This window comes from Dama dama, chromosome 3 (assembly GCF_033118175.1).
Source record: "Dama dama isolate Ldn47 chromosome 3, ASM3311817v1, whole genome shotgun sequence".
NCBI lineage: Eukaryota > Metazoa > Chordata > Mammalia > Artiodactyla > Cervidae > Dama > Dama dama.
In genome coordinates, this window is record NC_083683.1 from 24,594,688 (window position 1) to 24,616,473 (window position 21,786).

The 21,786-nt window shown below is 42.0% G+C and overlaps 1 protein-coding gene across 4 annotated transcripts in view; it reads left to right on the plus strand.

The window, feature by feature from the left end:
• Positions 1–8,845: 8,845 nt before the first annotated feature.
• Positions 8,846–21,786, plus strand: part of NAV3 (neuron navigator 3) — an 883,898-nt gene continuing 870,957 nt past the window's right edge. For all 4 annotated transcript variants that reach the window (XM_061124990.1, XM_061124999.1, XM_061125026.1 and 1 more), the window contains exon 1: positions 8,846–8,934. The gene's annotated coding sequence lies outside the window, so the exon portion shown is untranslated. The remainder of the gene's footprint in view (positions 8,935–21,786) is intronic.

The following is a 21,786-nucleotide window of genomic DNA, read 5'->3' on the forward strand; positions in this document are numbered from 1 at the left end:
AATGAGTAAACTTCTCCTAATACCTACCCACCTCCAGTTACTGTAAGCATTCATGACTGCACTCTTGCTCTCCTGTTCCATATCACTTCCAATTAGGACTTGGAACTTTGAATGCATAGAAGACACAGGCTTCCCCTTAGGGGAACCAAATTTTACCAAGATCTATTGCTTTGAGGAACAAAACTCTCTCCTATACATCTGAACTTTTCACATATTCAGTGTAGACTCTCTACAGGGCTGAATAACTAAGAGGTGATCCTAGCTTTCTATTTATGACTTATTTTTAACTTTATTGAGTGTTCTGTAGAAGTGTGGTTTTGTATTTACTGATGAGGACAATTGAATGTTTAATTCTTCTCCCGATATATTGAGCTACTCAGATAGAAATTTCCTTACCTGATTCTTTATTTCTGAAAGAAAAGAATAACATCCTCCTTGTGTTCTCCTAGCAAACACATCTTGAGTTTTTATATGCGTTGTCAGTGTGTGGCCAGAAGTGATTAAGTTTTCCTAACTTTATCTTCTCTTTATACCCTCTGGCATGTAGGAAAAAATCACTCTCTGTTCCATTTTATTTTCACACTAACTAGTCTTCCATTTTTGCTTGTTTCCCCCTAAAATTAAGGAATCTATGCAAGTCATGGTGGACCAAATACTGGAAATCAAAATCTTTCCCTCTCTTCATTACTTAGAAAATTGGGATTGTTCTAACAGAAACAGGGCAGGTGCTTTGAAGAAACTGAATATACCTGGCTTATTTTGATCCCATTTTGGTTGGTTATTTGTAGGAATATGTGTCTTCTGGGGAATTCTAAATCATAAAACTTAAGATAGGTGCTGACTTCTTATTTAATGATCTGGGTGTGATTCAGGGTTTGGGATTACTTTTTTGTAAGAATTTCTAAGGAAACCTTAGCATGGGTTACTGGGGTCAGCATCCATGAAGATTTAGCATACGGAAGGACATTTTTATGGGTTAAAAGTTCGTGAAAACAACAGGTAAAGATGATTTAATGACAGGAAAATATATGAATAATCTGGACATATCATGGTTTCAAGGGTGATGTTCACTTTACATTGTCTGCTAAGTTGCTTCAGTTGTGTCCAACTCTTTGAGACCCTGTGGACTATAACCCACCAGGCTCCTTTGTCCATGGGATTTTCCAGGCAAGAAAACTGGAGTGGGTTGCCATTTCCTTCTCCAGAAGATCTTCCTGACCCAGGGATCAAACCCAGGTCTCTTATATCTCCTGCGTTGGCAGGCAGGTTCTTTACCACTAGCGCCACCTGGGAAGCAAGGTTTAGAATTCTACTCTTAGTTTGGAATACAGAAAAGTATAAATTTACTGGTCCTGGTGTTGTAGTGGGTACCTCTGAGGGGCTCACTCAACTGCTTGTAGCTCTTAAATCTGACCATACAGAAGGTTCTCGGGGCGGTGGCTCTCCTGACCAACCATAAGGGTTGTCATGAGGCCTCTGGGAGAGAGAGAAATGTGATTGAGTACTGATGAGCAGGGAAATGCAGGCCTCACAGCTGGCCAGTCCTGCTCATTGTCTTCTAGGTAACCAAGGCTATAAACAAGAGGGAACAGGAATGGCTTAGAAATCAATTTGCAGAACATTCAAAGGTCACCATGGTGCAGACTAGTGTTCTGATTACTTGCAAGATATGACGTGCTAAAATGTGTTTGCCTCATCTCTAATGACAATAATAGTCCTACAAGAGGGGAACATGTTGCCAATCTCTTGTTAATGCTGTTTAGAAGAGACTAAGAATCTATTTTCAGCATCCTCATTTTAAACTCTTTTTGTATTGTTCCTTTGAGTCACTTACTTTGCAGAAATTTTATTAATCTCTTCTAATTACACTTTTTGTTTTGAAAAAGTTGCAACTCTGCAGAGAAGTTACACGTCTATTACAAATTACTTAGATTCACCTACATACATCTTTCATTAATGTTCATCACGTTTGTATTCTGTCTCTGTATATAAAACATAAGTCTTAAAATTTTTTAAGTTGAAGTATTGTTGTAGTTGATTTAAAATATTGTGCTAATTTCAGATGTATGGCATGGTGACTCGGATATATGTATATATATAAATATATATATAAATTATATATATATATATTCCTTTTCAGACTCTTCCCTTGTAGGGTATTATAAAATATTGAGTATAATTCCCTGGGCTATACTGTAGATCCTTGTTGATTATCTATTTTATATATAGTAGTATGTATATATTAATCCCATCCTCCTAAATGATCATATTCTTATTCTTATATAAAGATAAGAAAGACATTCATATTCTTATATAAGAATAAGGAACATTTTTATTCTTATATAAGCACTTATTATTATTTTTATAGCTGTTTCAGTGTCACTTCAGCTGAAATCTCCTAGAACAGGGATATTCTCTTATGTAACCTCACAGCTACTTTCAAATTCAGGTAGTAATCTATTTTTAACAGTCCTCTGATTTGAAAGTTTAGCTTTTTATTATTTTTCCCAAAGAGATCTACTCCCTAACGAAACGCCCCAGCTGTTTCTCTGAAACTGACACTCTCCCAATGAAGGCTGTCTTGCCATTCACAGCAACTCCCTTCCCAACTATTCTTACATGCCCTTTCTTTTCATCATCTTTATCTACTTTTTGTTCCCTTACATTTCCCTCCCTCCCAAATGATATTTCTAAAGGCCACTTCCTGCTGTTCATCTAAGCAACTTAGTTTCTCAGAGCTGCATTGCTTATTTAAGTATATATGCCTTAAAAAAAAAGAAATCTAGGTGACATTTTGCTGTGTGGTGGAGACTATTATTTCCTCCAGCCTTGATAGGAGGAGACTTCATTCAAACTTTAAGACCTTTGGAGAGAAAGCGGTTCAGTGGTGGATGTAGTAATTAACAATGTGGCTATTTGAAATCGCACAGGCAAACACAGGCTGGTGGCTCACTCTTAGAAAGGCTTTTCTCTTGTCAGCAATTCAGCACCCGAGGTTTCGGCAGGCATCTTGGAGCTCTTTTAGGATCTTCTCCCTGGAGCTCTCATCTGTTAAAGTAGAGAAATGCCATTGATCCTAAAGTAGTCTCAGAAAGAAAATGCAGTTTAGCGGTCTATTTCAGAAATTTTCAAAAGCAATTGCCAAGTAGAGGCAGGGTCTCATACTATTAAAAAAATAAAAAGCTTATCCCCAAAAGATCCTCCCTGAAGGATCCAGGTTAGTAGCCTGAAATCAATTCAAGCAGCTAAAAGGAGGAAAGGAGATTTCATGGTCCGGGGTGTCTTCTTTTGAGTGCTCTGGTTGGGGGTTTTCTCTGGCTGCCTGACCAGAGGCAAAGATTAGTGACACAGTCTTTGCTTTCAGTGACTGCACTTCTATGCTTTTCCCTGGAAAGCAGCCCAGGCTGTGGGAATGGGGGTTCTTTTAACGTCTGTGGCTCAGGATGGACCAAGTTTATACAGTTACATTTACACCAAGGCACTGAGAAGTTTTTTTTTTTTTTTTTTTTTTGCTTTTAGAGAATGAACAGGTTTTTCTTTCTTCTTTAAGCAATTACACAAAGAAGAGTAGCCTCTTTGGGAAGGCAAATCGGCTCATATGTGTAGCCAGAGGGCAAAATTTTCACCAGCAGTTTTCTTATGCCCTGGACCTGGTGCTTTGGTTTGAGGAGACAGGGACTGTCTTTTCTTTCTTTCCTTTTTTTTCCCCTGAGGTTTTCCTGTAATCCAGTATAGGAACTTTTCCCAATCACATTCATTACCATGGTGCCCACAGCTTTTAGTGCTGAATACCAAAGGTTTTTTCTGCCCTGGTAATTCAACGTAGGTTAAAAAGTATGTATTAGCATGATCTTCCTTACTTTTTAAAATTGATTCTCAGGGAATAAGGTACAAGAATACTCATAATAAGCTTGATGGAGCCAAACACATTGGTTTTATTTTGGGACAGGTTCCTTTTGAAAACAAATCTCAGGATTATTAATGCTTAGTTACGGGGCTGGGGACATAGTAGGACAGTGGTTCTCAAACTGTGATCCCTGATCCTGCAACATCAGTATGATCTGGAAGCTTGTTAGAACCACCATGGTAGGGATTCAATAGATACTTACCGAAGGTAACACCAAGTTCTTAATTCCAAAGGAGAGTGATGCCATTTAATACCATGTTGTAAGGCATGTTGGTGCATGCATGCGTGCTCAACTGTCTTTCAACTCTTTGTGACCCCTATGGACTGTAGCCTGTCAGGCTCCACTCTCTCTGGAATTCTCCAGGCAAGAATACTAGAGTGGGTTGCCATTTTCTTCTCCAGGCGATCTTCCCAACTCAGGGATGGAACCCACATCTCCTGCATTGGCAGGTGGGTTCTTTACCCCTGAGCCAGCTGGGAAGCCCAAGTTGTAAGGCAGTGGTTCCCGCACTTTAGTGCACATCAGAGTAACCAGGAGGACTTGTGGAAAGACCACGTTCTGGATCCCACCAGGAGCACTTCTGACTCGACAGATCTGGGATGGGAGTGAGAGTCTGCATGTCCAGCAGGTTCCCAGGTGATGCCTCTGGTGCTGTTCTGAGGACTCTGTCTTGAGAGCTGTTGGTATAAGACCATAATCCTCAAACAGAGCACAACATTAGAATCCCCTGGGGTTGCTTTTAGCTGCAGGAAGGACTGGGCCCCAGCTAAACCAAGTCAGAATCTCTACAGGTGGGTCTGGGCCTGGTGGCCTTTAACACTTCCCAGGTGATTCTAAAGGGGTGGCCACAACCGGAGTCTGCTGCAGATCATCTCAGACGCGGTCCTCAATCCTGCTTGTCCGTTAGAATCACCTGGTAGGCTTTAGCGTCATTAATGCCTGGATACCAGTCCTGGAGGTTCTGATACAACTGCTTCCAGGTGCAGGATGGGCACTGAGCTATTTGAATGCTCCACAAGTGACTCTACTATGCAGCTAACCTGTGAACTACTGCCCTAAAGATACCTTCTAGCTATAAGAATGTCATGATTTTAGCATAATCCTACATAAAGGACACAACATTCATGGCAAATGAACATTCCTAAAGAGAGGTACTAATTTATTCTGTCATTGTACGGTTCCCCATTTTACACTCATTTTATGAGCTCTGAGAGTTGGTTTATTTATAACACATTAGCTGAAGTTTTCATTGAAGCCTTACTGCAAATGTCTATAAAATCTTTTTTAAAAAACTCACTTCTGTTAAATATAAAAAAGGGAGCACAAATAATTTTATCTACCTTACTTTTTTTTTCTACCTTACTTTTAATATTCACATATTTTCTTGCTAGTTAATGTTGACCTCCATTATAGTATTATAAGATGTAGTACAGTGGAAAGAACCGCAAGTAAAGAACTCTGGCCCTGTCACCATAATGGATGTTTACCTGTCTGGTTTGGTTGGTTGCTTACAACGTTATATAACCTGAAGGACACCACACACAGGTTGAGGTCGGCCTCATAGAAATGACATCCAGAAAAAAAAAAAAAAAAAAAAAAGAAATGACATCCAGCAGTCAGAGAAGCCTTGAGTCATGGAAGGATCAGTAAAGCCTTTGAGGCCTCAGCCCTTGAGGCAGATTCCCTTCTGACAGGAAGGGGAGTGAGAGATCAAGCGGCACTCAAAGTAACAAAAACTCATGGCTATTTAGATATTTAGATATAGACATTTAGATATAAATTAAGCGCAAGCATACCTGTGGTAAGTGGTCTCTGTGGTGCTGGAAGTGAAGCGGGAGCTCCCTCCCCTCGCTCCACAAGAGCCTCCAAACAGCTGCGTGATGTTAAGCAAGCGACTTCACTTTTCCTCGCCTGAGCCTTCAGGTAATGTTTGTCTTGCAGGGGTGCTTTGAGGAGTAGGAGAGGTAAGAGTGTCTGGCTGCTCTAACAAGAATATCCGAGACTAGGTTGCTTGAATGACAAGTGTTCATGTCTCACAGTTTTGGAGGCTGGTGAGTCCATGATCAAGAAGCCAGATTCAGTGTTGGGTGGGGACCATCTTCTCACTGTGTCCTCCTGTGGAGAAAGAGGTGAGGGAACCCTCTGGAATCTCACACAGACATAAATTCCACTTCTGAGACACTATCCTCATGACCTAATGCCCTCCCCAAAGTCCCCGCCTTCAGATACCATCACACTGGAGATTAGGTTTCAACATATGAATTTTGGGGAGATACATTGTTTATGATAGCAAACATGCAAAGCATTTAACCCAGTATCTGATACATGCTAGAAGTTCAGAAATATTCTCTCCCCCCCGCCCTTTCTAATATTATTGTGTGCATTAGTCACTCAGTCATGTCCGACTCTTGAGACCACACGGACAGTAGGTCACGAGGCTCCTCTGTCCACGGAATTCTCCAGGAAGGAATACTGGAGTGGGTTGCCATTTCCTTCCCCAGGGGATCTTCCTGACCCAGGGATCAAACCCAGGTCTCTTGCATTGCAGGCAGATTCTTTACCAACTGAGCCACCAGGGAACTACTGCTTCTATTATGTCACTCGATCCTTTGTCTTTACCATCATCACAATGAAAAACGGTGTCCATCTTCCTCTCCTTCTCTCTCCTCACCCGCCTCCACATTTATTGAGTTGCAATATCTTGGCCAATGTGCTAAGTACTTGGGGATGTGGGAATAAGTAAGCTATAGTCCCTGCCCTTAGCACAGCCAGTCTAGTGAGGAAGCAGACAAACATGCAGTTGTTATACCTAAGGTGTGAAAAGAGGGCACAGTGGCAGCACAAGGGGTGGTGTAAACTCAGGTGTGGGACCCACGAGCGTTCAGGGAGTTATCCTGAACGACTTGAGTTTTCTGGTTGAGCAAGTTATCAGATGCGGTGATGGCGGATGTGGGGAAAGTGGGGGAAGAATTCCTGGCAGGAACCAGCAGATGTTTGAGAAAGCATGGCATCAGTAAGTTTGACTGGCTTAGCAAATGCAGGGTAGGTGTAAAGGATGAAGCAGCAGGAGTAGGCAGGCCTACATCATAAAAGATGGTTTTAAAAGGATGGGTCCCAGATCCACAGCATCAGCTGGGATCTTGTCAGGACTACAAATTCTGCTGCCCCACCCTTGACCCATTAAAGAGGAAAAGTTGAACAGGAATACAGGGTCTAGAAGTCTTTAATTTTGGTTATCTGGTTATCATTTTGATGCATGATAAAGTTTGAGAAACCCTATACTATGCCACAGTAAAAAATTTGGTTATTTCCCTGAAGGAAATGGGGAACCATGGGAGGATTTAGATAAGACTATTGTTTATCGCAGGCTCACTCTGGAAGCAGGGTAAAAGAGAGCATGATGGATGCAAGGTACAGGTGTCAGTACTGGAGGTAAGTCCATAGGGAGAGACAGGGAAGAAATTTAAGACTCTTGAGTTAGAATGTAGCATCCTTACTCAGTGCTGGGCTCCTGAGAATGTATAAGGTCTAAGAGAAGTATCCATGTCTCCTGCCCACAAGGTGTTGATAATCTAGACTGACTAGATTCATTCCTTCGGACAATACATTCTACCAACCCAATAGAATGCCCTCCCTGTTTATGGACTATCTGCTACCCTTTGCAAGAGTAACTGTGAAATCTGCTTGATTGATTTGGACAAGACCACAGGGAGGGTCTCCTTGTTTTTTATCGCCCATTGTGGAACTGTACCACAATGGCTGTTTACTATATACAAAGCAGTGAAAGGTAGTGGTTAGAATAGTAAAATAAATTAGATCATAATTTCTCTGGTACTCGTACATCCATGATGGCATTAAACCATGTAATTTATAAACACATTCTGCCTGGGCTGTATGTTGGGAATAGCACAAATCTGAGCTTTATTTACAATAGCAGTGACAGAACTGCCCATTGAAAACTGGTTTTCCGCTAGGCATTGAAGAGGGCCAGCCAGACTAGATGTTTCTTTCTGATAGACACATCCATCGCTGTAGAGAAAAGGTGCCGGCAGGAATGCAATTTGTCGGATCATGCTGGACCAGAGGTTGGATTCTACCCTCATGCGTATTCTCCACGGCTGGGAAGGGAAGGGAAAAGGAGATGCTTCGCTAGCTGAGAGGAGGAGAAAAATAAAAATTATTTTTTTCAAGATATTTGACAGCTATATCTTCCCGCCACCACCTTCCTTCCAAACCCATGCGTGTCTGCTTAGAGTCTGACATAAAATGAGGAGTGACCCCCTCCATTTGTCTCTCGGTGCTTTCATTGAAAAAAGTCGCTGCACAAGGACGGAAACGAGCGCGGCTGAAAATAGGTGCATGACTTGTTGAGCATACAAATCATTTCCCTGCTAGTCTCCCAGGGAGGGGAAAAAAAAAAAAATCCCTCTTACTCTGCTTGCAGCCTGTGTTGCGCATTCGGGAGAGGAGGCCGGGGCCGGTTTCAGGCGCTCCGCGCGTCGTCCCCGCAGAAAACTTTCCTCGCAGGGCTGGCTCGGGCCGCTGGGCGGGGGCGCAGGCGGCGGGCGCCCGGCGTGCCGCTCTCCCGGGCCGCGGCCCCGACCTCGCGCCGCGCCTGTCTCTTTAAATTCCAGCTGCGCGGCCGGGAGACAGCGCCGCCCGGCGCCCAGGCCGGCAGGCGGCGGCTCGCTCGCGCGCCCGCTCCCGCTCCCGGCTGCGCGCCGCGGAGGGCTCGCTCAGCCCGCGGGCTGCTCGGCGGCGGCGGCGGCGCGGGGCGGGGAGGCGCGGCCCGGCCGAGGAGCGAAGAAAGAGCGAGCCGGGCCGGCAGAGGCGCCGCGCCCGGTCCCGCTCCCGCGCTCGCGCTCGGCGGCCCCAGCGGCTCCCTTCGGGGGTGACGAGGATGTGCCTGGCTGCTGGCTTTCCCCTCCGCCCTCCTCCTTAAAACGATTTCCATAGTAACCTGATCAAGTGGCTCGGGATCGCAAACCTGAGGATCTCCGCGGCCCGCCGGCTCGACCTCAGTCAGGTAACGCTCGGATCTCGTCCTCTGCCCTGGCAAACGGCTGCGCTCGCTCTAAACTTCCTTTTGTGGACAATCGCCCAGCCCCACGCAGCCCGGGGTATTTGCAACAGCGTGCTCCTTCCCAGGTGCCTTCCACGGGTCTCCTCCCCTGCTGCTCCTCCAGGACCCACGAGCACGTTATTTAAATATATATATTAAATATAATCGTATATATATGTGTCTAATTTTTTGTTGGTCGCCCCCTCCTCTCCTCTTTTTGATTTCCCCATCTCTGCGCTCTCGCTGGCTTTTTCCCCGAGACTAGTGATGGGGGCGCGGGGAGAACTAGGGGCGGGGGTGGGCGGCCAGCGCGGTCCAGGGAGTGGCGGGCTCGGGTGGCTGGGCTCCGGCGGGCTACTTTGGGCATTTGGGCGCTGGGTGCGCCGGGCAGGGGTCGCGGGGAGGGCTGTCAGCCCCAGGGCGGCGGTCCCGGGGAGCCCCGCGTCTCCAGACGGGCGAGCGAGGGACGCAGGCTTGGGGGGCGATGGAGCGCTCGGCTGGGTGGCTGGCGAGCGTCCATGCATCATATCTCTCCTTCTTACTCCCCCGCCCCTCTCCGGGTTTCTCTCTTTCTCTTCCCCCCTTGCCGTTTCTTTCTTCCTTTTCTCATCGTTGGCTCCATTATCTTCCCTTCCTTATCTCTTGTTTCCCCCTCCTCTCGTTTCCCTGTCTCCTTTCCCTCTTAAAAGAAAGGGGGATGGTTTGTAACCTTTGGTTTTGCCAACATGGGAAGAGCGGTGAAACCTGCAGCGTGGCCACCTCAAACTGGTCGTTTTCCGACTCGTCTTCATCCATCAACATATTTGTTTCCTGAGTCTATTGATCTCCCTGGATTCTGCAGAAATGCGTTCTGAGCTGGGCGTCTGTATGTCAGAATCAGAGTTCTGCAGCTCGCTTCGGTGCTCGCAGGAGGACGTGTATTGTAAGGACTGCTTATGTTTTAAATCCACATAAGCCAAGGGTGTAAAGAAATCTATCTTAAAAAAAAAAAAAAAAAACCCTAGTTTTATTCTAGAGGAACTTCCCTCTCAGACTGATACTCCCTTTCCCCTCTTTGATATTTTAGGAGAACCGAGAGACAGGTGTGTGTTTTTCTTCTCCCAGTTGATTAGGAACATGCAACTTCTATTACCTTAATTATCTCCTCTTTAAACCTCATTCGGTTTTGCGCTTCTTCGTCCCCACAATGAGTAGATAGAGCATAACTAAGGTTCAGAGCCTTGCTTCCAAAACTCCAGGCTGGGTAAGAAAGTAGGGGGCCAGGACATTGAAACCTGCCAAAGAATAGAAAAAGCATAGCAACTCTAGTGTAAAATACATAACTAGATTCAGACTTCAGTTCTGAAGACATGAAAATACAGTAAAATGAGACTTTTGCTTTTGGTTCTTAGCATGTGTGTAACCATACTCGCTAGGTATAAGTTAAAACTTACTTGAAAACAGAGCCCCTATGTAGTATAGAACCCATTCAGCCTTGTTTATGTTGAAGTGATTTTCACCATGGTTTTATTTTTCTTTGAAACTTAAGATGTCTGTATCATGTGAAAACAAAGAAAAAGAGGATGACTTCAATTTTTACCAGAAATAGGATTTATATGGATTTCCTTTGTTTCTCAAAAAGATCTACGTGTTATGCTCTCAAGTTTTTCTGAGGTCAAAATATTTCAGGGGTGAAAACAATGTTAAGCAATGATTTTCCTCCACTGTTTCAGTGGCGTTCATAGTTTATACCGAAAAAGGTCTCAGTTTTTAGAGAGCCCCCCCTTGCCTCCTTTGCCTTTGTCTGCACACATGTTTTTAAATTCAACTTTTAATATAGAATAAAGGATCTTGGAGCAGAGAATGAATCAGGAAGAAGAGAAACTACTGGTACAATGGAAACTATACCGAAACCAAAGATAAATATTACCATGCCACCTCACAGTGTCTTTGTTTTTAGCCAATTAAGAAGCTGCAGCTGTTTTAAATGGATTTTCCTCTGCTTAAATCTGTACCTAATACTTTTCGGACCTGGGGTCGTATTTATGCAGTTTAGATGAATATTTACAAAAGACTTAGATCTCCTTGCCAGTGATATCTGAAAAGCACGTTTTTTTCCCTATGATGTTTTCTTCTTCTAGTGAATGCTGATAATAATAATGGTCCTATGTGATTGTTTGCACCTGACTTCTGATTTTTGGCATCCTTTGGGTTGGGTGGGTTGCTCCTGACACATTTTACAAGATTCTCCTAGCACGCTGCTTGAAACTTGAATGTGCATTTAATTGTATATACAATAAAATGTTCATTTTTGTTGTTGTTGTTCTTAGTTTAAGAGATAGCATGTCCTCCTGGACATTGAATGTTTTGATGTGATTGCTCATGTGTGTGTGTGTGTGTGTGTGTGTGTGTAAAGGATTTACTATAAAGCCTGTTCTAAGCCTGTGTGATTTGAGGTTAAAAGGTATGTTAGTGACAAGACATAAATTACTCTTATTTATAGTACATTGATCCTAAAACTGTTTTCTCCTCCTTGTGATTGCATGTTTATATGGATCACTTAATGAAAGGTTGGGGATGTTATCTGTTTTAAAATAGGAAAAATATCCCTCAAGTTTACTTATCTCAAGTCCCCATTTTCATCTCGAGGGATTAATAGATATTTTTGATCTGATATTTTAGCAGACTGTATTGCTGAGCACTACTAATTACCAGGAATATATTTAGTTAATTCTGACATTGGTATAAGACATCTCTCAAGTTGTCTGGAGGGCTGCAAGTGACTCATCCTTGTAACCCATGGCAACAGGAAATGGTTTTCCTGGGTGGAAGCTGAAGTGTGGACCCATATCCACACTTTGTCATCATTCAGGAACTTGATAGGAAGAGTGTGCTGCCTCCTTGGTTTGGACTGGCGTTACGTTTTTGACTTTAGTCAGAATAATAGTTCCCTCCTTTGCAATTCCCCTTAGCTCCTTATTCACTTGAATGTTCTAAAATTCTCAGAAAACAAGTGAGTTATATTTTTAAATTTAAAAGTGTTTATAAAGAGGTGCATAGCTTTGTGCATAGCTAGGATAATTAGGGTGAGAATAGCACCCAATCAAACCTGAGAGACATTGTCAACTTTAAAATGTTGAGTCGGGGAGGTGTGTTTGTAAATAGGAGCCAAGAGGCCAAGGTTATATTCTCCCTTCTCACTGTGTCACAGAGTGCTTCTTGGAGTGGCTTCCTTGTTCACAGATGTCACTTAGCTTTGTTTTTCTTCCAGAAGAAAAATGGGCATAGTGATCTTTTTCTTGTTTTTTTGAATTCTCAAATATATGTGAATATGACATAATTATATACATACAAGTGTACATGTGTAGAAGTGGTGGATGCTAAAATACACACGCACATGTTCAGAGGCAACAGACAAGACTTCTGTCTCAAGAAAGGAAGTATTTCCTTATACCATTGAGATATGTGTAATGGTGCTGAATATTTCCTTCCATTCAGGAAAAGGCAAATACATCTCTCTGTTCTGTGGGTATGGGTAGTCAGTGCCCAGTGAGTAATCATATAATTGAATATGCTGAATAATCCCAGCAGGTTTCACCCTTTTTAGTTACATGAATGCAAGTGAGGGTAAATTTCTTGTTTTTTTTTTTTAACCATTTAAGATCTCCTCTTTTCCTCCTTCATTTTGTAACAAAAAAGTAATTTTCTATTAGGTTAAGTGGACCTCAGGGTATGAAAAATCCCCTGAGCTTTCTGCAGAGACATTTTTTCCTCCCAAGTCTGGCTGTCAACAGTAATATGTGATATGTGCCTCAGGTGGTGGAGTTTCCACGGGTCGTCCTTCTCTGGCCCAGATGAAGTCTCAAGACAAGTACTGCAGTAACATAGATTCTGAATTCAGTGCATCGCTCAAGTTGGTTATGTAACTCAATGGTCTTTTTTTTTTTTTCTTTTTAAGCTCCAGGTCTTTATAATTATATCTGTTTACTATTGTATTTTTCCAAATATTATAATTTTTAAAATTAGCTTGGTCCCTGTAAGAATTTAAAAGCTGCTTGTTCATTATACAATGTTTATACAGTGCTCCTCTTTTTGTTAATCTGTGCAACATTTTCATAAGAGCCGTGGCAGTTGGGACCGTTGCTGGTTGTGCTTCTTTGGTTAACAGGGACCTGGAGATATCAAGGCCTGGAAACACTACCAGCAACATAGGGCCAGAGTTTTCTAGAGAGAAGACTGGAAAGTCAGCATTTTTGATAAGTGATAGAGAACAGTTCATATTACAGTCAAGAAGATTTGAAAAAAAGTTTCTATATTTTAAAGTCTTTCTTTGTAGATATCTATATGCAGAACTCATGTCCAGCTTTCATTTTTTTTCTACTGGGAAGCACCATCGAAATCTCCAGTCTTACTTGGTGGCTTTTGGTAGGTTTGAAGGCGTAGCGTTGAGGAAGAAATGGTTCCTTTTACATGCTTGTGTTACCGTTACAAGCATGACCACAAAATCATACCATTAGTTTTTTTCCCCAATCAAAAGAAACATTTATTCTACTGAACTCCATCTTAGGCCACCTTATTAAGATAGAATCAGACACCATGGCTGTCTGATTATATTGCTAAATTTTAAGGCAGTATTGCATAGCGCTTGGAGATGTAGCTTCTCGAGTAGACTGCGTTGGGATTTGAATCCCAGCTCTGGCACTTACTATTTAGGTTACTTTTGGTACTTTTCCTAATCTGAGTCTTAGTTTCCTTCTCTGTAAAACAATTGTTGAAGGATTTTTTGTAAGGACTAACTGGAAGAGGGTGTTGCTAATAATACTGAGGACGGCTTCTGGCATGTAGCACACATTCATTCATTATTATTGTTCCATTTTGACAACAGCGACATTATCAGAAGTCCAGTTCTTTTTCTGTTGAGACTTTTCCTTCTGAGTCTGAATGTGCTTTATAATATTTGTCCACAGAAGAGCTGTGTGCTTTCCTTGCTCCCCCCACCCCACCCCACCCCAACCTCCCACTTTAGCTTTTCCCGGCAATTTCAAGCTGAAAATAATGACCAGGTGCCTGGGTGATAAGAATACATTTATTTGGGAGGGTTTAATTCTCCTTATTTCCAGAAAAGCTTATTTTATATTCAGTATCAACATTAGCCATGGGATTTTTAAAAAATTCACAAATTGAAACTCGCGATCAGGATTAGCTCCAGTAGTACTAAACTACATCAGCTTAGAAAGCTGACAAACGTTAAGACTTATGTTATGCTTCAGTTTACAGAGCTGTTTACTCACAAGCCACACCTGGCTCTTATTACCCTAATGTAATCATAAAGCTCCAAACTTTTGCTAAAGAAGGTTGCTGAATAATTTTTTTGTATGAAGTCGCTTGAAGTCTCATTGATGAGAAAATGTTGTTTAAAGATTTGTTTCATCCTTCTTTTTTTCCTTTGTGAGCTCCAGTATAAAGAGCTGCATTGACTAGGTCAATTTCTTTACATATTGAAAGGTTGTTCTCATCTGCAAAGTGAATATATTGGGTTAGTATACCTCTTTTTTTTCCAAAACTTTCCATAATGAAAAAAGTTAAAAACCAAAGTAGAAAAGACAGTACAATGGCTTTCCAAGGACTCATCGTTCAACTGCAACAAATTAGGTAACAACCTCTTAAGATCCTTCCTAGTTCTGTGATTCTCAGACCATGGAAATTCTGATTCCCTCTGGTTTTGAGAATCCAGAATATCTGCTTTTAAATAATATTGACACTATTGTCAGGAATATTGATACTAAAGTGATGGGGTTATTATAACACTGAGAATTTAATGGCAGGTGAACAAAATGATACATGAGCAATGTGCTGGGATTAGTTTGGTTCAACAGACATTTATTAAATGTCTCCCTCAAAGAAGTTAGGGCTTCCCACATGGCATGGTGGTAAGAAATCCACCTGCCGATGCAGGAGATACGGTTCGATCCCTGGGTTGGGAAGATCCCCAGGAGGAGGAAATGGCAACCCACTCCAGTATTCTAGCCTGGAAAATTCCATGGACAGAGGAGTCTGGCAGGCTACAGTCCATGGGGTCACAAAGAGTCATACATTACTAAGCATGCACTCAAAAGATGTTATCCAGTAGGATTGATCCCGTATTACCATATTTAAGATGAAATTCTCTGGTGGTCCAGTGGATAAGTCTCTGTGCTTTCACTGCCAAGGGCCCATGTTTAGTCTCCCTGGTCAGGGAACCTAACATCTTACAAGCCATGCAGAGTGGCAAAGAAAAAAATTTTTAAAAGAAATTGAGCTATAATAGACAGTTCTAAAACTGTACTGAGCATTGTCTTTCATTTGGAAGCTTATTTTAAGATAGTCAAAGCCAGCTTCCAAGATGGTCCCCAGTGATTCTTGCCTTTGGCTATTCATTCTCTTGTTACTTCCCCACATGTACAGGGTGTTTCTCTGTGACCAGTGAAATATGGTGGATGTGATGGGTGTGGCTAAGTCGTAAAAGACATTGTGCCTTGCTCTCTGGGATGACTCATTCTGGGAGCAGCTGGCTACCATGTTGTGAGGATGTTCAAGCCGGCCATAGAGATTCCTGTGGCAAGGCAGGGAGGCCTTCTGCTGCCAGCCAGCACTGCTTTACCAACCACATGGAGCATCATCAGCCTTGGAAGAGGGTGTTTAGCCCCGGTAAAAGTCTTCAGATGACTGCCGTCCTGGGTAACATACTGATTGTATCCTTTTGAGGGATCACAAACCAGAACCACCTAGCTAGGCTGCTTCTGAATTCATAACCCATAGGAACTACATGAGTTATTAAATGTTTGAAACGGCCAAGTTTTGGAGTAATTTGTTATGCAGCAACTCTATAAAAACCTTAAACTGCCTCAAGATTGTTAGTATATAAATAGTTATGATTGTTCTATAGGTAGAAGCATCAGTTAGTAGAGTTCTTGCTGTGAGACTGCTGTTTAAATCTGCATTTAGCACAGTGAATTTCTGGCATCCTAGCTTCCTTTTAAACTTTTAACTCAGAATGAATCTTCTGTGGACATTATCCATAATTAAATGAGGGCAGAAGGCATGGTGTCTCTTCTTTCATTAATTGCTCACCTGGAACCTAATCTCAGCACTTCCATTTGGCAATGTATCTGTTTAAGAGAGTGGGGCTGAGGTTGAGGACTGGGACGTGCTTTAGCTGATGCTCAGGTAAACTCTGAGCTAGTATTGTAGTTTACTTTCAGCGTGTGTGTGCTCAATTGTGTCTACTTTTTGTGACACCATGGAGTATGGCCTGCCAGGCTCCTCTGTCCATGAGATTTTCCTGGCAAGAATACTGGAGTGGGTTGCATTTCCTTCTCCATGGGATCTTTCCAACCTGGGGATTGAACCCATGTTTCCTACTTTGGCAGGCAGATTCGGTACCACTGAGCCACCTAAGATTCCCTAGTTTACTTTCAGGTTATCCCCCAGAGAGTTCCCCTGACCCTGAGACACACAGAAAGACATTTAAAATTTTGGCTTTCATTGCCATAGAAGTTTTCTTTTGTTATCTTCTGAACTAGGCAAGATTAAAGTGCCTCAAATAAAATATGCCCTGATGAGGCCCTGGTAATGTTACCTAATGTAGCCGTTCTTCATGAATTTGTCTGCACTTCTGGTCTTTTGTGACTATTGTTAGACTCAGATGGTAAAGCATCTGTCTGCAATGCAGGATACCCAGGTTCGATCCCTGAGTCAGGAAGATCCCCTGGAGAAGGAAATGGCCGCCCACTCCAGTATTCTTGCCTGGAAAATTCCATGGTGGAGGAGCCTGGTGGGCTACAGTCCATAGGGTCACAAAGAGTTGGATACGACTGAGCAACTTCACTTCACTTCCCTCCTTAAGCGTGGTTCTGGGTTGTACATATCCAACTTTTTTCTCATAAATTTAAGGGAATCTAAAAATTGTATATTACTATAGATATAAAAGATTCTATAGAACTATGACATTTTGGTGCATACAAAATGACATGATTTAGAAAACCAAAAAAAGACCATAACCTCACTTTTTACTTCATGGATCTGTTTAATGCTATCTACATAAATTATCATCCCATAAAAATTTAAAGGGTGACTGAATTGGAGACCTGGGTTCAATCCTTGGGTTGGGAAGATCCCCTGGGGAAGGAATGGGTACCCACTACTCCAGTATTCTCTCCTGGAGAATTCCATGGACAGAAGAGCCTGGCAGGCTACAGTCCGTGGGGTCACAAAGAGTCGGACATGACTGAGCGACTGACACGTACTGGTAGATATTAGGCACTTGGAGAAAACTAATAAGTAGGGTTTTCGAGCCTTTATATTGGCGTGAATATTATTTTCATAAATGAGCCATTAGTCTTATGCTTTGGAGCTTAAAGTTTTAGTACATTTGCTTTTTAATTTGTCAGGTAGGATTCTTTTGCCTCTGAGAATGTTTTCAGACCCAAGTTTATCTCAGTATAAAACAATGATGGTGTTCACTGACCTGTACCAATATCATGCTCTCTGGGAATTGAAATTGATTTTTTTTTTTTTTTTTTTTTTGGTCCTTGGTATGTGCATTTGCTATTTGAACAAATGTCTCCTGGGATGGCTTAGGAAAACCAGTAAGTAGATGTTCAGAAATTAGAATTAGTTTTCAAGACATCACAAATGAGTTGCATCACAAGCCTCAGGAGAAAAATAATGAAGTCGCTAGCTCTTCTTGATATTTTTATGTTTGAGCACAGTGTGTGATAAGAACTACCTTTAGAACTGAGGATAAGCAACATGTCTGGTTTTTCTGTTCTTTTTGAAAATGTAGAAATTAAACTACTATTCATTGCCAGTGAAAAGGCTATATGGCAGATGTGTAGAGAGTCTGGGAATGTTTTCATAAATGTCTTCTGCTAAGCAGGTTTTTGTTTTTGTTGGATAATGTGACTCATGCGCTTGTTTTATGTTCTTTGCACACTTGATGTGGCTTTAATTTACCCTATAAAGTAAGCTTGATTTATAAGAGAAAGCTTTAGGTATATATTAATTACTTTCCGTACTGTGATGAGGATAACAGGGGCACAGAAATGAATAAGAGAAGGTCCTTGCCCTAGAGGAAGTTGGAATGTGCTTAATTAATTTAAAATTTTTTTTCAGAGTATTTAGTTGCTTATTTATGGTGAACTTTACAAGTTATGGTTAGGCTGCACTCAACACAAAATCCAGTTAAATTATGTTACCATAATTGAGAGTTATCCTGAGTTCTACACTGTTAATGAATGCTAATACTCTTTTGAAGGTCTCCTATGTGTGGCCTCAATAACCACAAAGGCTTTTCTGCCTACAGCAGATAAACTCAATAATGTCACAGGAACTTGTATTAGAAATTCTGCCATTACCTATTTTTTAACTGACTAGCTAGTCATGTCTGTTCAGTGTATTCCCTATAGGGCAAATGTCTGTATCATACTTGGGAAATATATATGTGTGTGTGTGTGTGTGTATGCCAGAATGGAAATGCATCTTATGAATGTTTAAATAAATTTTCTGATATTTGTGCTTGCTAATTGCATGTTTTAAGAATTGAGGTGGGGATTAGATAGTATGTTAGAATCCCAGACATACCTGAATCTGTTCTGTCAATTACCTTTGTCCCTGTGCAGGGCCCCCAGGGAAGATAAATGCAGGCAATAGCAGCCAAATGGTAATCAGAATACCACTTTATTAATTGCTTGAGCTGGGGCCAATTACCCTTGATACAGGGCTCTTTGGAAAGAAGTGGTTGGAGCACATACTCTGGCTTAAGTCCAAATATATATGTATTTAGTCTTGATATGTTCTGGTCTAGCTGCAGTTTGGGAAGGAAGTCAGGAAGAGAAAGAAATGATCATGTCCCAAGAGGGGTCCTAATTTCAACTTAAAAATAATATAAAACTAGGAAGGAGAAAGAGAGTGGGACTAGATCTTGGTTTTGTTGTCTTTAAAGCATGGTGACCCTGCTCACTCATAATTAAACTCCAGTCATTGTTTTTATATCTGACCTACTAGAAGAGCAATTCCTTCTTTGAAAGGGGTGGACAGAGGAGTTCCTGATAAGGAGGGAGAGATCCAACTGGACAGATTCATCATAGTACGGTCACAGTCACTTATCTGAAAGCCTAGGGATAAGAAACATTTCAGAATTTGCACTTTCTCATGTTTTAGAAAGACAGGAGTGTATGTGTGTGTGTATGTATATGTGTATATATCATGTAACAAACCCAGTGTGACCTGTGACAGCTTCTCTTGACGTAACATATGACTATTTCTGTAAGAAAATCCTTGAATATTCAGAATGAGTGAGAGTAGTGGACAGAATAATGCCCCCTTCCTAAAATATCCACATTCTGATCCCCAGAACCTGTGAATACATCACCTTTCATGGCCAAGAGGACTTGAAATTTGTGATTAAGGTTTAAGGACTGTGAGATAAGGCCACGATACTGGATGGTCTGTGTGGGCCCCGTGTAATCACAAGGGTCCTTGAAAGCAGGGGACCTTGCCCAGCTGTGGTGGGAGGAGGAGGTGCGGTGATGGAAACAGAAGATGCTACCTGGCTGCCTTCGAAAATGGAGCAAGGGGCTGGGGTGAAGAAATGCAGGTGGCCTCTAGAAGTCAGCAAACGCAAGGAAACAGATTGTCACCTGGAGCCTCCAGACAGGAACGCCACCCTGCTGACACTCTGGTTTTGGCTCAGTGAGTCCACTTTCGCACCTTTGGACTCCAGAACTGTAAGACAATAAATTTTTTAAGCTACTACATTTGTGGTAACTTATTACAGCAGTGGTACAAAACTAATATGGGCTTCCCTGGTGCCTCAGATGGTAAGAGTCTGCCTGTAATGTAGGAGACCTAGGTTTGATCCCTGGGTTGGGGAGATCCCCTGGAGAAGGGTATGGCTACCTACTCCAATATTCTTGCCTGGAGAATTCCATGGATAGAGGAGCCTGGCGGGCTACACAGTCCATGAGGTCGCAGAGTCGGACACAGCTGAGCGACTAACACTGAGTAACTCTGATGCAGTGAGATAATGACTATAACCTTACTTTTTTACTTCAGGTCTAGTTGTGAGAAACCTTTCGATTTGCAGAGCTTTTTAGATTATGAATTGCACTTAGGAATTGTGAGCCCGTAAAAGAAATTGAAAATCTTGATGTTTTAACTGGATGACCTTACGGTGTTTGAATTAATCATGGGATGAAGAATTCTTAGGAGGAAAGTCTTTTCGTTGTTCCCATCTGAATACTTGAGGCTCTGGTGATTTCTTTGTATGCATGTCTGTTGCCTGTATGGACCTTACACTGGTTGATGATGACTCTGGTCAACTGGCCCCCGTGGACCTCAGTTCACCTTGATTTAGATTAAAGTAACATATATGGAGGGACTCAAACTCTGAAGTACCGTATGATGAAGAATTCTTAGGAGGAAAGTCTTTTCGTTGTTCTCATCTGAATACTTGAGGCTCTGGTGATTTCTTTGTATGCATGTCTGTTGCCTGTATTATGGACCTTACACTGGTTGATGATGACTCTGGTCAACTGGCCCCCGTGGACCTCAGTTCACCTTGATTTAGATTAAAGTAACATATATGGAGGGACTCAAACTCTGAAGTACCGTATAAATGTTCATGGTCCTTGATGACAGCTGCCTCCTGTCCCTCCTACCTGTATTGGGGTTGGAGGGGAAGAAATACCACAGGGTGATTTTGTGAATGTGGCAGTGGGGTTGCTTCTTCCTTCTGGCTCTGAGAAATCCTTCCCCTACATTACAAGTCTCTAGTGTTCGTGTGACTCCAAGGGAGGTGGCATCTGGGATAAATGTTTCAGCACAAAGGCTGCATACCTTGGGCTCGGCCACGGACCCCCATTCTCACCCATTTAATTACGTTAAGTGAGGAAGAAATGTCCATCTTCTGCTCCTTCTCATAGCAGATTCCAGGGCAAAGTCTCTGTATTTTGAAATTTTCCCAGAAAATAACCTGCACAGTATAAAGCATACTTTAGAATACAAGGCACCAATTCGCACTCAAGAGGCAGTATTTGTTTTATTTGGTTGTGAGGCTGTGTCCTTGTAGTAGATGCCATGATTCTGGAATGACTGTAGTTGTCTGATACATGTTTGAAGGTTATACCTTCGGTGAAATGTTTCAGCATGATGATGCTAGCTCTGATTCAAATTAAAATGCTAACATCTAGCATGCACCTTACACTGTCCTTGATCTGTAAGTGAAACTTCAGGAACATCAATTTCCCTGTTGCTTCCTTTGCTCATGTGCTGGGAGAGTGAGTATTGCTTTGCCTGGTCCCGGGTGGTATGGGTGTGTGGTTGTGTTACTGTTTTTCTTTTTTCTTCTACAAAAGTGGTAGATTTTAAGCTGTGATTTATGACCAAATATGTGACTTTAAACGTTTTTTCTTACTGAAGACTATATCTCCTCTTTGTCCCACAAGCACATCACCCTTACCCATAACACAACCCTTTTCTCCCCCAACATTTTCAGTAGGATGCATCTGAAATCTCTTCTAAGCTTCTGATGAAAGTGATTATGAATCAAATGCAACCTTACAACGTACCCTAGTCAAGAGACTGTGTTAAGACTTCATGTCTGTGTCATCAAGAACAAGATGGCTAGTTGCTCAAAGTTTTGTGCCCAAATGAAGATCTAGAATAATGGGAATTCCGGAGAGAAATTTTCTTTGAAATCTGTCTTAAAATTTAGCAGTGATATATAATCATATATTGGTTTTCATGCTTATAGACACTACTGAACTTACTATAAAGTAATTTCAGAACCTAGGGAAT